Genomic DNA, 15012 nt, shown 5'->3' with positions numbered 1-15012 from the left:
CTGCCTTTTCCTGATGGGTTCCAGCAGGTCTTTTTGGGGAGACAAGGTTTTGGATACAGTTTTACATGAGGCAGCTGAAGGGGCTCAGTGTTTTCTAAAGATGTACTGAAGAGCCCCAGGATGCACTGCATCGCCTTGCACAGATACTCGCTGCCAGTCAGACATATTCACAGTGACAATTCCTGTTTCCCTTCTGAATAGGTACACTAAGCATATGTGCACTGTGTTTCCAGTCACTATTACACCATCCTTGCCCTGCACAAACGACCACTCCAAATCCCATCTGCTCCTGAGGTGGGCTAGGGTTGGTGCGTAATCTCTCTACTCTCTTACCCTTCTCTAAAGCTTTCTGGTATTCCATTCTCCCTACCCGCTTACTGGCCATTCCTGCTCCCTCCACTTGCTGCTGTTGTGGCTAGTCCTGATGTTTCATTTCTGCCTCAGCCACACTGTTGTCCTCCTGTGCTTGCACTGAGAACATCGATACTTACCAGGGTTGTACTAGTGAAACTTTGTATAGGAACTAGTGCAGGCACAATTTCAAACAAAGCCTTTTTTTCATTAAATGCCTGCACTGGGCGTTTTGAATGTGAAAAGCCAGAAGAAAACACTGAAGGTGCGAAGGAGTATGGTAAGAAAGTTCAGCTAAAGATGGATCAGTAGAGCAATATTTATATTCCCTGAAATGAATGTATTTCCAGTTACTGAATGCTGGCTGTGGTCTCCCCATTTCAGTCCTTTGCAAAAGACAGCTGATGAACTGCAAAGCAGCTTGGAGCTACATCCCTTTTTGCGTTTTCCAGGTCTTGTGTTGTCTTCCCAACTTGCCCTGTTACAGGCTGCAAAGTTGTTCTGCTGCTTGACCCTGAGGGTTGGCTGGACCGGTGTGGTACTATTTGGCAGGTCTAGTTTCAGTTGATGGGCACAATTAAATTAGAGAGACTCTGCTGTGGCACTAAGCTCTTTGCTGATGGAAGTGAAGCCGTCTCATGTCATATTGACATGCTGCCAAGTGCTGTGTACTGGGCAAACTTTGTTCTGTCTTCGCTATCTTGTCTAAAACACTATCTTCACGAATCCTTTCTTAGTTATTTGCAGTGAATTTAATGGCCATGAGAATCTGTCATCCTTTGAGCCAGCTTTTGTTATTTCTGCATGACAGATCAGCTAGTTCGTAAGCTTCCTTTGGACAGGGCTTTGAGCAACCTGGTCTAGTGGAAGGTGTCCCTGCCCATGGCAGGGTGGGTGGAACTAGATGAGCTTTAAGGTCATGTCTAACCCAAATCAGTCTATGATTCTGTGATACGATTCCTTGCACTGCCTGTCAGGGTGACAGTGCTGTGATTTGGGGAGATCATCTGCAGGTTTGAGAAAATACCTGAATACTTCAGTGACCTTTTCCCAGTGAGGCTGCCAACATAAGGCTTGAGGGAGAGGGAGACTCTTCTAGGGGCTAGTGATCAAGGTATGGTAGCACTAATACAAAATCAGGAGGTGTTAAGGAAGTCACAGCAGCAGGAATTGCAAACTCCTCAAACTTCTCACTGAAAACATTCAGGTGGCTGTAATCACTGCTGGTCTGTGGTAGGTGTCACAGATAGGTCCATGCTGTGTTGCTGAACCATTCAGCTGATGACAGCCCTTCTGACTACTGGAAAGCACTGTTTCAACGCTCAAGGCGGCCGGCAGCAGACCTTACACCTGAGTGGTCCCCATCCTCTGGTGGCACATCTGTTCTGCAGCAGGGCAGCTGGCAGTGAAGAGCTGGTGCTGAAGTGAGGAGGTGAAAGGTGCAGCGAGGGAGCCATTTGGGTGCTATGTCAGCTCCAATTGTGAAATGTTCCCAGTGGGAGAGAGAGAGGGAGAGGGAGAGAGGGGGAGAGCCACTGTATTACCTGAAAACATCCCAATTAAGCAGAACTACAGTCTCCATTAAGCAGCATCAACCCTGGCCATTTGTATCATTAGGTTTAAATAGGTTTTTTACTAATTAAGCAGAGTTGCTGATTAACTGTGTCCTAATTTCAAGGAGTATGCAGAATAAATACAATTGAATCAGACTGCTCCACCACTCTCATTTTTTGGTAGGGTATTTTTAGTTAATCTTTTTAATTGTAATATCAGTGAAAGGGGGAGACAAAATCCTGTAAACTATTTCGCAGAATAAAATACAAAAAAGGTTCTCTGTAATAGAAATGCTTCAAAACAAATGTGAATATCCTTGGAGCACATTCTGTTGCTTTAGTGAGGCTTATTACCATCCTCACAGCCCATTTGCTCTGCCTACATAAAAACCCCAACCTGTGCTAGCCATAGCTCAGAAAAGCTAATAATTTTTCACTTCTGAGTATCAAAAGTGGTGCAAACATTCAATGTAATGTCAAAAAAATAATTTAGCTAATAATGCCTCATGCAGCTTCTTTCTTTCCCAGGTATTACTGAAGTCCCAAATGTAGCAAGAAGGAGGAATGACACAGTAAGGAAAAGCACCAGAGCACAGCATGCATAGGAAGTGCTGAGGCACAGTATTAAGGTTTTTTCCTGAGTTCAGGATGCCAAGATTATTTTTCCCAGTAAGCGTTTATTGTTGTTGGTAGTCAAAAAAAGCGCTTACTGGAGAAGTGTAAGTAAACATTGTGGCTTAACATCCTTGAGAAGGACTGCTGGCTTTGCTGTCCTCTCCAAAATACCTTGGAAAATCAGCTAACTATTTATAAAGAGTTTGCATACTATCCATCTAACATAAGGTCATGGACTCTCAGATGCTAGTTCAGCCTGGAGAAGAGAAGGCTCAGGGGAGGCCTTAGAGCAGCTTCCAGTACAGAAAGGAGGCCTACAAGAAATCTAGAGAGGGGCTTTTTACAAGAGCAAATAGTGATGGGACAAGGAAGAATGGTCTTAAGATGGAAGAGGGTAGATTTAGATTAGTTATTGGGAAAAAATCTTCACTATGAGGGTGGTGAGGCACTGGCACAGGTTGCCCAGAGAAGCTGTGGCTGCCCCATCCCTGGAAGTGTTCAAGGCCAGATTGAATGGGACTTTGAGCAAACTGGTCTAGTGGAAGATGTCCCTACTAGTGACAGGGTGTGTGAAACTAAATGGTCTTTAAGGTCCCTTCCAACCCAAAACATTCTCGTTTATGCTGCAGTAATGAAGAGTGTCAGATGATGGGTGCTTTGTAGAAGTCAAAATTCCTTTTAGTTGCTGGGGAGAAAATCTAACCTCCATCCATGTTTTAGGGAACTAGTGAAGCAGGGAGAGAAAGCTGTCTGAAATGGCAGAATTCCCTGCAGTATAGTAATTCAGGTTTATATTCAACTGTGCGCTGTGTCTATAGAGTATATACAGTGTATATATACTTAAACTTTAATCTTTTAAGTGAATATTGTAAAACCTGGGTAAGACAAATGGTCAACTTTATGCTCTTGCTTTGTGTAAGAATTAATGCAATTTAAATGACTCTTGTCTCCTCACTGCTCTACATCCTAAGCTCCCTCATCATATAATACAACTTTTCTAGTTCAATATTTTTTCTACAAAATAAATCAACCTTGGGGGAAGAAAGAGGGTTTTAGTGATAAGGATGAGAAACCCAAGTGAATTGTGCATAAATGATTTACCTGCATACAGAAAGGACTGTTTTGCTATGTTAATTAAAAGATATATATCAGGGGACTTTTCTCTCTGCCAGCCTCCTCTCTCCTTGAGATTTGTATGGTTTCATCTAAAATAAAATGCTCTGTTCTCATAATAGCTTCTTCAGGCTTATAACTTTGGGAAGAGACAATTTACTGGGAGCTGTATCAGTAAAAGATGAATTGTTAGATGCATGTTCCACACAGTGATTTTATTCAACAACTAAAAGATTAAGGCCAATTCTTTCAGAAAAAATCCCCTGAGTTTGAATGCTTCAGTTTGTAGGTGTCCCTGGAGGACATGTAACATGTCCTAAACCTTAATCAAGTCTAATCTATGGTCACAGTTACTTAAAAGCCTTGATTGTGATCATATCATTTTGGCACAATGTCACCACAGAAGAGAAATATAATTGTTTGGATGGCCCTGCTTTTGCATTTCCATGCTTTATCAGGATTTGGTTTATGTTATGTTTCGTCTCATTTTTTCTATCAGCTGAGCCTATTCTGCTTGGATTGGAGACAGCTTCAAGAAGACAAAAGTAGTATTTTTTACTTTAAAATTACTGATACTACTATCAGTCTTTGTTATTCACAGTTGTATGTACTTTTTTTTTTTCTGGGAATATAGAAGATGTCATGAGAGTTCTATTATGCTGAGCCCTTAGAATCAACACAAAGAAAGCTTTACAAAGGGACAGAGAGACTTGTGAAGAGTGGCAGTAAGGCTACAATAATAAGGTAAACAGCTGGACTTCGATATCAAAAATAATCCTCCCTGGCCATAAAAGATTTAAAGGAATTCTATCTCAACAGAAATTCAAGGGAAATAGAGCATTAAATTTCCCCAAAAGATAAATACAAAGGATGTGACACTTCTGCACATCTGGTAGTTTTGATGAAATGACCAGAAGCTGTTATGTGCAAGAGTAGTAGTAACATTTTGCAAAGCCAGAAGTGTGTCATGCTGTATAAGAGAATATTGAAGAACTGTTAGAAGTGGGTTACCAAGGTTAGTAACCTGGGTTACCAGCCTGGAGAAGAGAAGGCTCCACGGAGACCTCAGAGCAGCCTTCCTGTACCTGAAGGGCCCCTGCGAGAAATCCAGAGAGGAACTTTTTACAAGGGCATGTTGTGACAGGACAAGTGGGACTGGCTTTTACATGAGCTTGTAGTGATAGGACAAGGGGAAATGGCTTTACACTGAAAGAGGGGAGATTTAGATTAGGTATTAGGAAGAAGTTCTTCACTGTGAGGGTGGTGAAGCCCTGGCACAGGTTGCCCAGAGAAGCTGTGGCTGCCCCATCCCTGGCAGTGTTCAAGGCCAGGTTGGACAGGGCTTTGAGCAACCTGGTCTAGTGGAAGGAGTTCCTGCCCATGGCAAGGGGTTGGAACTGTGTGATCGTTAAGGTCCCTTCCAACTCAAACCATTCTGTGATTCTGTCATCTATAGATGTTATTTTACAGGAGGCACCACTGGTGAGGAGGTAGCACCCATGTCCAAGGAGGTTGCAAGGAAAGCAAAGAACCTTCTTTGTGCAAGTCAGAAGCCAGGGGTCCACTTACTGTGTCCAGCAGAGCAGGTGTCAAATGTTTTTGTGTTTCAGGACATAGTTTAGTCATGAAGTGGAGAGAGCTGTTACATAATGTTACAGGTGTATAGAAGGTGAAAACAAAGGAACTTCTGGAGGACTAGCTGAAAAGTTTTGCCCCAAAGCTCAGGAAGAGCCTCATTCTTTCTAACATAGGGCTTTTTAGATCAATTTCTTGCTTGAAGTAAAAACTAGAGCCACAGAATCAGATGTTGCTCCTTTGTATGCTGGACTCGGTCTCTCTGGACAGCAGAGATTCCCTTCAGTAAAAATACACATAAGGCATCTCTGCTCCATATCAAGCAGCTGCTGGAGGCTGTTTTATTAGCATCTTGCACACATCAGAAATAGGTTTTGTCTCTGGGGGTCTCTCTACTTTTACAGAAACCACCTAGGTCACATCCTCCTGGTAGATAGACAGTGATCTCACACACACTCTGTTTTGCACTCTCTTTTTTGGGGGAGAGGGGGAGTCTTCAGAGGGGTGTAATATACTTGAGGAGTGGATGTGCTTCATTCTCTGCAATATACTGAATGAATCTTTGGCAGCTTATATATCTCCTTACCTGTCAATTGCTTGTAGTGGACAGTTCAAGAAGATGACCACCAGCACAGGATCTCATTTACTTCAGCTTTAACAAGGGGGATGCCAGTCATGTAAACTTTAGCAAGGTTTTCAATGCTCTATCCCATAATATTCATGTGTCTAAATTGGGAATTTGCAGTCCAGATGGGTGGGCAACTAGGTGGGTAAGCAACTGTTTGAGTGGTTGGGCTCAGAGGGTCATGGTTGCTGGGTCATATACCTTTGTCCTGGGAGCTGGTAATGACTGGAGTCCTGCGGGTCTGTCCTGTGACCTGTCCTGTTTAACATCATTACCAGTGGCCTGAAGGAGGCAGTGAAGGGCTCTCTTACCAAGGTTGCCAGTTAGGAGGTTTGATGCTGGGGCTACCATCCAGAGGGACCTAGACAGGCTGGCGTGTGGGCTGACAGGAACCTTGTGCAATCCAGCAAGGACAGCTGAATTCATGCAGCTCTCCAGAAGCCCACGGGCAAACACTCACTGACTCTTATTTCAGACATAAGAATCTACTGAAGCATTGGAGACGAGCTTGTTTCTTCATCCGTGGGGATCAGCATTGTAAAGGAAGAGTAAATAAGCAGAGTAACCCTATTAACCCATCTTAACTGATCCTGACACATTTTTACAGCTCTGGAGTCTTGCACGGTAATGCTATTCTTTTTTTCCTTGGATAAAGGTATTCCATGGTGATTTCCATCAAATGCAAATGGATGAAAACATATCACCAGCTTTTCTAAACCTTTTCCTTAACTGGGGTGCAGGAGGAGGGAGTCCCTGGATTATATAATTTAGCTGGAGATTTATGTTTTGGTTTTGCTGTGCCTCAGGTAAGTTCCCAGCTCCCTGCATCGTTTCTGATCAATGTTAGACACATTCAAAACCTAACGTATTTTTGGCTATTGTTTTCTTATTACTACTTTAGCTATGAACAGAGCTGTTTGAGCTGCTCACAGTGGTAGGAAGAAGTTTGATGCCGAAACACTCCTGAGTTCTGAGTTTCCTGAATATATTTCTGTAGCAATGTGATTTTCTAGTCTTAGCCATCCATGTGACTGAAGCGACATGGAACTTCTTATCTTTTTTTGGAGTGGTGTTTTCATAATTGCAGTTTTCATTCTATGTATCTTGTAAGTCAGGAAGGAGATTCACAGTGAAGATACCATGTTTATTGGAAAGGAAGATGAAGGTTTTGATTAAAAGGATGAAATTAGACAGCATGAAACTGTGCACAGGCCTATGGGTCAGGAGCTGGTACCTCTGCCACCTTGTCCTCTGTGCAAGATGTGAACTCCCAAGCTGGTACAACTGTTTTTGCTGATGCTGTGATACCTGGAGGTGCGCAGCTGAGCACAGCAGCAGTATCGCGCCTCCCTACGACTACACTGATGTAGTAGGCTATGGGGAGAAATGAAGCTTTTCCTGCAGAGCTGAACCTGGTCCAAGAGACATGCATGGGATGTCATCTGCCTCAGTGCACAGAATTCCTGGCCTGGGATGTGGAAGTGAAAGATGCAGTCACTGGCTGTGTATGCCCATGGTCATGTATGCTAAAGGGTATACAAGCAAGGGGGGATCCCACACAACAGGTTTACTGACCCACAGAGGCAAGTTTGGGTCTGTTCTGGGAAAAGGACCTCTATAGCAGGCTGTTGCTGGCTATTATGTTTCTTTTGTGCTTCAGGATCCCAGAGGGGAAGTACAAGTGGCTGGCAAAGCTGTGGAGCAGGAGAAGGGCACTTTAATCGTGCTGCCAAAATAGCAGCTGTGAGCCCTGTGTCGGGGTGGCATGAGTGAGGGATGGAATGAGCAAGGCCCTGTCTCCTCATGTGCCACAGGAGGTCATGGGGCAGGGTGCTGCTGAGGGCCATGGAGGGCAGCCCATCCTCAGGGGCTGTGCAGGCATCGGCGCGTTTTTTCCTGGTTGCAGTAGTGTGCCTGTGAAACCACGGGTTATTGGTTTGCTGCAAGTTGTCTTCTTTATGCTAACAGAGAGCTGTTTCTGTAACTTCTGAATGTATTTAGCCCAAAGCAGGACCAGCCACGTCTCTTGTGTACACTGGAAGCCTACTGTAAGAAGCAAGAGTGAAGATGAATATAAATCAACCCAAGGAACAGGTGCTGCTGTAGAAGATTGGGAATTGGGACTAAACTGTCATTCACATGCATGAGCACAATTCCTACTGATTTCATATCTCACATCTCTGTCTACATGCATGGTGTCTTATCAGCACGTCTATGCCATCCTGTGCCAGATGAACCCCTACAGCTTCACGCAAATGGAGTCTGAAATATGTTTTACATGATATTTCGAGTCAGTACCTCTGTTTTCACAAGAACCAGTACATCTGGGGATTCATTTTGTTGTAATAAACAGTCTTGATTTTTCCTAAGGATCCCATGCTGCAAACATTGCCAGGCTTTTATGGGATTGGACACATTAAATTACTCTGTATGATTCCCTGTCACTATGGAATGTCATGCCCACTATAACTGGGTAAGTGCAGATTTGCCAAACATACATGAGGAAAGTATAAGACAGTTGATAAATATACCAGAAAGGAAAATAAGCTGGTGTCTGTAGTTAAAATGGCTAGTTAAAATGTTAAAAATATGCAAATAACAGGTTGGTAGCAATTTTAAATGTACGTGTTTACAAAAGGGCAGAAGCAATGACTGAAGTCAAGGCAGAAAGATACTCTGAGACATTCATACCAAAACAATTGTCTCGGCTTCTGTGTCCTGTTATCCACTAGATCAAAGATCCATATAAATTCACTCGCCTTACGTCAGATTAACTATCAGTATCAACATCAAAACCTCTTTGGTTATCACTGTGTTGTGATCCAAGACCTTGATTCCCTACTGTGAAAGCCAAGATGCTGACCCCCCCCCCCCCGGCCACTGTGCTCAAGCATCCCCACTCCTTTTCCTGTGAGGGAATCCCCACCTTCAAGGAACGACAGCCACTCCTCTGCTGCAATTTTGCCTTGCAGTTTGCAGCTCAAGGCCAGGCCTTTGCTAGAACTGGACCTGCCTACAGTCTGTCCTGGGCTCTTGGAAGTCCCAATTCACACACAAGTTCGGAGAGAACCTGTAAACACCAGAAAGGGAAAGCTTTTGGCTGCCTCCAGTCCCTTCCCATGGGGCCACCTGCAATCTGTTTTGCAGGAGCTGGATGAGTAAGTGTAGGTGGGATGTGGCGACACCGAGTAGGCAGGGTAGAAGTCCCATTACACGTTGCCTTGTGCTGCCCCAGCAGACCTAGTGTTTATTTTGCAGATGATGAGCTGATTCTTTTAGGAGGAGAGCAAAGGAATGGCATTAGTATCTAGGGTAGCTGCGCTAGTAGCTAGGGTTGTCTCGCTTCCCTATTGCATAGGAATGAGATCTGCCAGGTTTACATCTCACTCAGCCTTAGGGAAGCTGTGAAATAAGACGAGAAGTAACAGCTAGTGGCAGAGAGAGGGAAGGAAAGGGAGTTGTAAAAGAGGAGGTCTCTATGAGTGAGAAGTTGGAGAAGGATGCTGCAGCAGGGCTGTCAGAACAGCCTGGCAAACCCTGCTAACTTCAGCCTTTATCCAAACCTCCGTGGTACACATCTCTGCCGCAGGAGAGAAGCTCCTTCATTCAGGAACAGTCATTATATCCTTTAATTGCAACAGAAAAGCACCCTCTGAATGGTGAGAGGCTCCAGATGTACTAGAGTGCATGCAGCCCAAAGATTATTCTTCCTTTTTAATTAGGGTTTGTCTCCATACTGCTTTAGAAAGGCACCACAGAGTTCCAGGGAGATGCTGGGTATTTCTGAGCTCTCACTCAGCTGGCTTTCAACCTGTGAAATCAGGTGACTTCAAGTGACCATAGTCCCTTTCTAACCACATCCTGAATTTTCAGGCTGGGTGGCATGGAGACAGGCTACGAGAGCTGCCTGCCACATCCTTTACATCTATTCAGCTTTCCCCCCTCTCTCTATGCCCACAAAGCAACAGCGATCTGCAAGTTCACAGTCCCCAACCCACGGGGCTTGAGCTACTCTTGTATTCCTGTAAACTGTACAGCCTTTTTTTGGCCTGAACTAGGCACTGTGTAAGCTTTTCCTGTCTCAGAAATAAGCAGTTCAGCAAACAGGCAGTATTAGGAGTGCTTTAATGAAATTTGGATGGGCTGGGGTTTGAACAGCCAAGCCCCCCCTGTGAATATAAAGGTTCTCAGTCCAGCTCTGCTCAAGCAGCTTCTCTCATGCCTCTACCTCTTTCTTCCTCTGCAGTGTGTTAGGAAAACTGTATTGAAAAACAGAAGGAATAGCATAAGTGCTAGGATGAATGAAATCCACTGTATTTAGGAGAGCTGGAAAATATCAATGATCATTTTTAAAGACCAACATCTTGTTATATGAGAATTTCTGAATGTCCTACAAAAATAAGTTTATCACCCCATCCCAATGTAAATGTGAAGGCTGAAGGACAGAGGATGTATTCAGGGTGGCACAGCAAGTTGATGGGAGGCCACGGATGGAGCAAGCTGGGAATGTGAAGCATGCTCAGGAGAGGGCAGAGCAGAAGGCAGCTTACGTTTCGGCAGCCAATGTATTTTCAAATGGGATTGTTACTTTTTCCCTTTATCTTGAGGTTTGGCTATATATATCTTATATATATTAAACTTAAAACACTGTTTAGTGGGCAGAACATGTGCAGAAAGCATTGGCCAGCAGCCATGGGGAGCCATGCCCCTTCCGCAGCCTAGGAACAGTTTTCTCCACCACTACAGGCAAGGCATCACCTGCCCTTCTCATGTGGCATCAGTGGCCAGGCTATCCTGTGAGCAGCAGCACTGCAACATGAGGCGCATGGGGGAAACTACACACTGTTGGGCTCCAATCTTCAGTTATTTACCATCTTGCCTTAATCTTGAGCTGCTGGTCCCTACCTGGACACCTCTGTAGCTTCACTGCTATTACTGCCCCTCTGGAGCCTTTTATTTGCTTTGCTCATATTCTTGGGGAAGTTGCTAAACTAAAATAGATTCTATAAATTCCATGGATAATATACAGCTCCAGTGACACGGCCTGAAGCTTTTATTGGCAATTGTTATCTCTACCTACGGATTCTTTTTTGTACATGATTCCTTCCCACTAGCTTGGTTATGGAGAGGTTATTGCTAAGGCAATAATTTTCTCATACGTGTTTATGATACTGTTCCTACAGCCCATAGGAGAAGGAAAGTCACTGCCTGAGAAGGGCACTCAGTGCCCAGCTTGAAAGTGTGCTTTTGGCATAGGGAAGGTGTGAAGAAGGAACAGCTGGATGAAATTCCCCAGTTTGTGCAGTGCAGAATTTGTGGTCTGAGGGATTTCCCCCTGGTGTCACCTTTAAGCAGTGGCATTTTTTCAATCCCCTGCTTTCTGCATTACTTGGACAGGCGTTTGGTGTTTGATCATGACTGCAAAGACTGACTATGAGATGAAGTCCTGCTCTCTGCTCGTGCTGAAGGGTCATGAAGAAGAGCCTGATTCCTGCTTCCACGGAGAGTTGCTTCATGTTTCTGACGGCACTGGGGGCCCTGCCAATGGTAGGCAAGAAAAAGGTACTGTCAGTTCAAAGTACTGCTTTTTAATATGTTCTTATATAGCAGGTAGTGTCAGTTCAAGGTACTGCTTTTTAATATGTTCTTATATAGCAGAGTGACGTAAAAAATACCTTTACCTGAAGACTTGCATTCTCAAGCACACTTGAAAGCATCACTGAATGGCTTGGGTTGGAAGGGACCTTAAAGATCTCCTGGTTCCAACCCCCATGCCATGAGCAGGAACACCTTCCACTAGAGCAGGTTGCTCCAAGCCCCGTCCAGCCTGGCCTCAAACACTGCAGGGATGGGGCAGCTACAACCTCTCCGGGCAACCTGTGCCAGTGTCAGTGTAATCCTGTTCCAGGATGGTCAGGCCAGAGCTGTGCCCCTTAGGACTGGGATCACACCTGCTAGCACAAACCTCTGCTCTAACTCTCCATCTAACTCTCCTTTACTGGCTCAAATGTCTTCCAGAAACTTTGCCAGGGTGGTTCTGAGATGCCAGAAGTTACAACCAATTGTGACAAAGCCACCAGTGCCTCTGCTGTGCTCAGTGACCAGGTCCACCTTGCACCTCCTTAGTGGACCCGATGATCTTAAGAGTCTTTTCCAACCAAAATGGTTCTGTGATTCCTCTTTACTTTGCTCCTCAGCTTGCTGAGCCCTGGCATTTTCCAGCTTCACAACCCTGAGCACTGAGCACCCACATTTGCTTTGGGCAGTCAGTGCAGGGGCTCTCCCTAGGTGAAGGGAGAGCAGGTTCTCGTGGCTGGGTTGCAGACTCATTCATGTGTGTGTGTGTGTGTGTGTGTGTGTGTGTGTGTGCAGGCACCAGCCCCACAAGGACACAGCCTTGAGCCTTGTCGGCAGGACGGCGTCTGACCTGCCTGGGCCAAGGTGCCACAGCCAGACACTCTGTTCCCGCAGACACCCCGGCCACCAGACCACCTTTCCCTCGCTTCAGGGGATGTTCCAGCCATTTTGGGATCACCTGAAGAAGCTCTTCCTGTTGGAAGGGTTTAAGGGCATTGTGCACCCTTGCCTCCCAAGCAAAGAAAGGGCTAAGGGCAGGAGGGAAATGAAGTCCTCTAGGATGGTACATCAGATGCTTTTACTGGAAATGCAAATTATAGTATTGTGTAACACTGATTAATGTTCTAGGTGCAACAAAATAAATTACCTAATCTATTCACCTATTCTCTCATGAAAACCTACTGGTTTGGGCTGGCCTCATTTTCTCTTTGTCTGCAGTGTTCTGATCGCATCCTGTTTAATTTCCTTTTCTATCAAGAAACCACATTTCTAAATGTGATCACTGTTAGTGTGCTCTGCCTAATTGGTTATAATCATCCTCATTGACGGAGGCTGAATTCAAAGAAATCCAGTAAAAAACGATATATTGTTTTTCCCCGTTAGCCTTTCCTGTCAGGCTGGTTTTTGTTGTTACACTGCCACCACAGCTGGTAAAATTTCCACAGCTCTAAGGCACCGTTAAGGGCAGCCAACATGGAAAGCATCTAGCAGCGTGTGAAGAAAGATGAAGGCAGGAGCGGGTCCTGTCCTCCAAACAGAGGCTGCCAGCAGAGACCTTAGACTTGAGTCTTACTTCATGGTGTCCTCCTTCCAGGAGGGATGTCACAGCATTTTATTTACAACACCTCAGGGGCTGCACTGTCTACCTGCTGGGAAGACACACCGACAGAAATCTGGGGACAAAGTGGTGCCCTGTTTTGCCCTGCAGCAGGAGAGCTTCTGCGGGTACCCTGTTATGGTGGCACAGTCTGCTCCTCCTGCTTGGCTGGCCTGCGGGCTCTGCCCGGGCTGGCTGTTTTTACAGCTGTTACCTTCATGTCGGATTTATTTGCTCTCATATTTTCCTTACTTGGTTTCTCAATTGTTTTCCTTCCTGAAAATACTTTTTTCAGAGGCTTACTCCCTTGGCTTGATGGAGCGTTTTCCATACCTACACAACCACTCCTCCCCAGCAGGGCTACCAGACTGGCACAGAGGTGCTGACTTCACAGGTGGGTCCACCATGGATTTGTCCCCTCGAATCCCACTGGGCAACCAGGCCGGTGGCCAGGCATCCTCCTGAAAGCTGCTTTCTCGCAGGAACAGCACATTGCCTGATATGTAGCTGCACCCTTCGGCCTTCCATGTCCCATGTGTAACCATGTCCTGGGCTGGATTCAGCAGAAGATCCAGCTCTGGGTGGATCCAGCTCTGCTCTTCAGGAAGTCACGTTGAAGCCAGAGCCCCCTGCTTCTGAGGTTTTGGGCACTTGAGAAACTTACAGGGCAAGGCAGCAGTAGCTCTGCTGGCTGTGCAAGGCAATGGCACTCATGCAAGCTGCAAGTCATGTTATAAGGGCTTTTGCTAGGATTCAAGAAAGCTTTATAAATGAACCATAGAGAAAAATGGCTGTAATTTTTCAGAGCTCACTGTATATAAGGATGGCATTTACCCAGAGAAGTGCTGTTTCCACAGTATACAGAGATTTGGAATATGCTGTTAGATTGATCCCTTGTAGCTGAAAATACCATTACTGTTCAATTGCATACAGACATCTTAAATTATTAATGGGATTCCTGCCTGAGGGTAAACATTGTAGATTCGCATTCTGAGATTTTTAAGAGCTCTTTGATTGCTCACAACTAGGGCTGTTAAATACAGTTATTTGCTTTATACCTCTTAAATAGATCAATATCAACCAAAGAAGTATCGGGGGATAGAGACTGAACATAAAGAAGTAAGAGCAAAGTTACTACAGTATCCCTCAGGTCTTAAGAGATTTCTAAATCTGTCCAAGGTTTTGTCCCTTAACTTCCTGCACAGCAGTTTGGTAACAGGCCCCAGACCCCCCCCCCCCCCCCCACCATCTCCCTTACAGTCATTGTTGTCCTATGGGCTGTTTTCAGGAGTACCAAAAGTCTGCAGCTTACGAGCTGGGAAGGAGATGACCATACACAGCCCTTGCATCAGGGATGCAGTCCTGGGCAGTCCCACAAGCTCTTGGTCACCCAGAGGATTTGCCTTTGTGCTTCCCTCTCTGTATGGGAAGCTGTATTTCACTCGTGGATCCAAATGGCTTCTTTTTGAAAAGATGCACCAATAGAGGTGGCACATAGGTCTTTAGTCTGCTTCTTTGTCTTCGTGCTACACCTTGATAAAGCACCTGTGTCCATTAATGTTGTTCTTTCTACTCTTCTTCTCTCACCAGTTTCTTGAAGCTGACCGTCCCATAGGAAAAGTCAGGCTGAGGTGGAAGAAGCTGCTTTGCCTTCTCCTTCCCATGTTCCTGTTTGTACTATTCCTCCTGTTGCAGCTGTCTTGGGGGTAAGGTTTCATAAGATGGTGTGAGCCAGAATAACAGCTCATTGCTGCCAAAAGGGAATGGTTCCCACCCCAACCCCTGGCCAAAGTTCCTACCACTACCTCTGGTAGGTATGTGAGGCACTGGGCTCCTCTCTGAGCAAAAGCAGTGGGCAGGTTTCACCATTTCCATAGGTAAATGGGCACAGGAGAGCATCTCTGCTGGCTCAGGTGGCCATAAAGCTTCAGCCACAGATCACAGGTCCCCTTTCTGCATGTGCTTCTCAGGTGCCACCTCTCTCCACACAGAAAGGCAGAGCCCTC

The sequence above is a fragment of the Pezoporus flaviventris genome, unplaced genomic scaffold, assembly GCF_033815535.1.
Source record: "Pezoporus flaviventris isolate CSIRO_AGI_PZ_B2104156 unplaced genomic scaffold, CSIRO_AGI_Pfla_v1 ptg000072l, whole genome shotgun sequence".
NCBI lineage: Eukaryota > Metazoa > Chordata > Aves > Psittaciformes > Psittacidae > Pezoporus > Pezoporus flaviventris.
The sequence above is the reverse complement of the archived record's forward strand: the minus strand, read 5'-3'. Positions refer to the sequence as shown.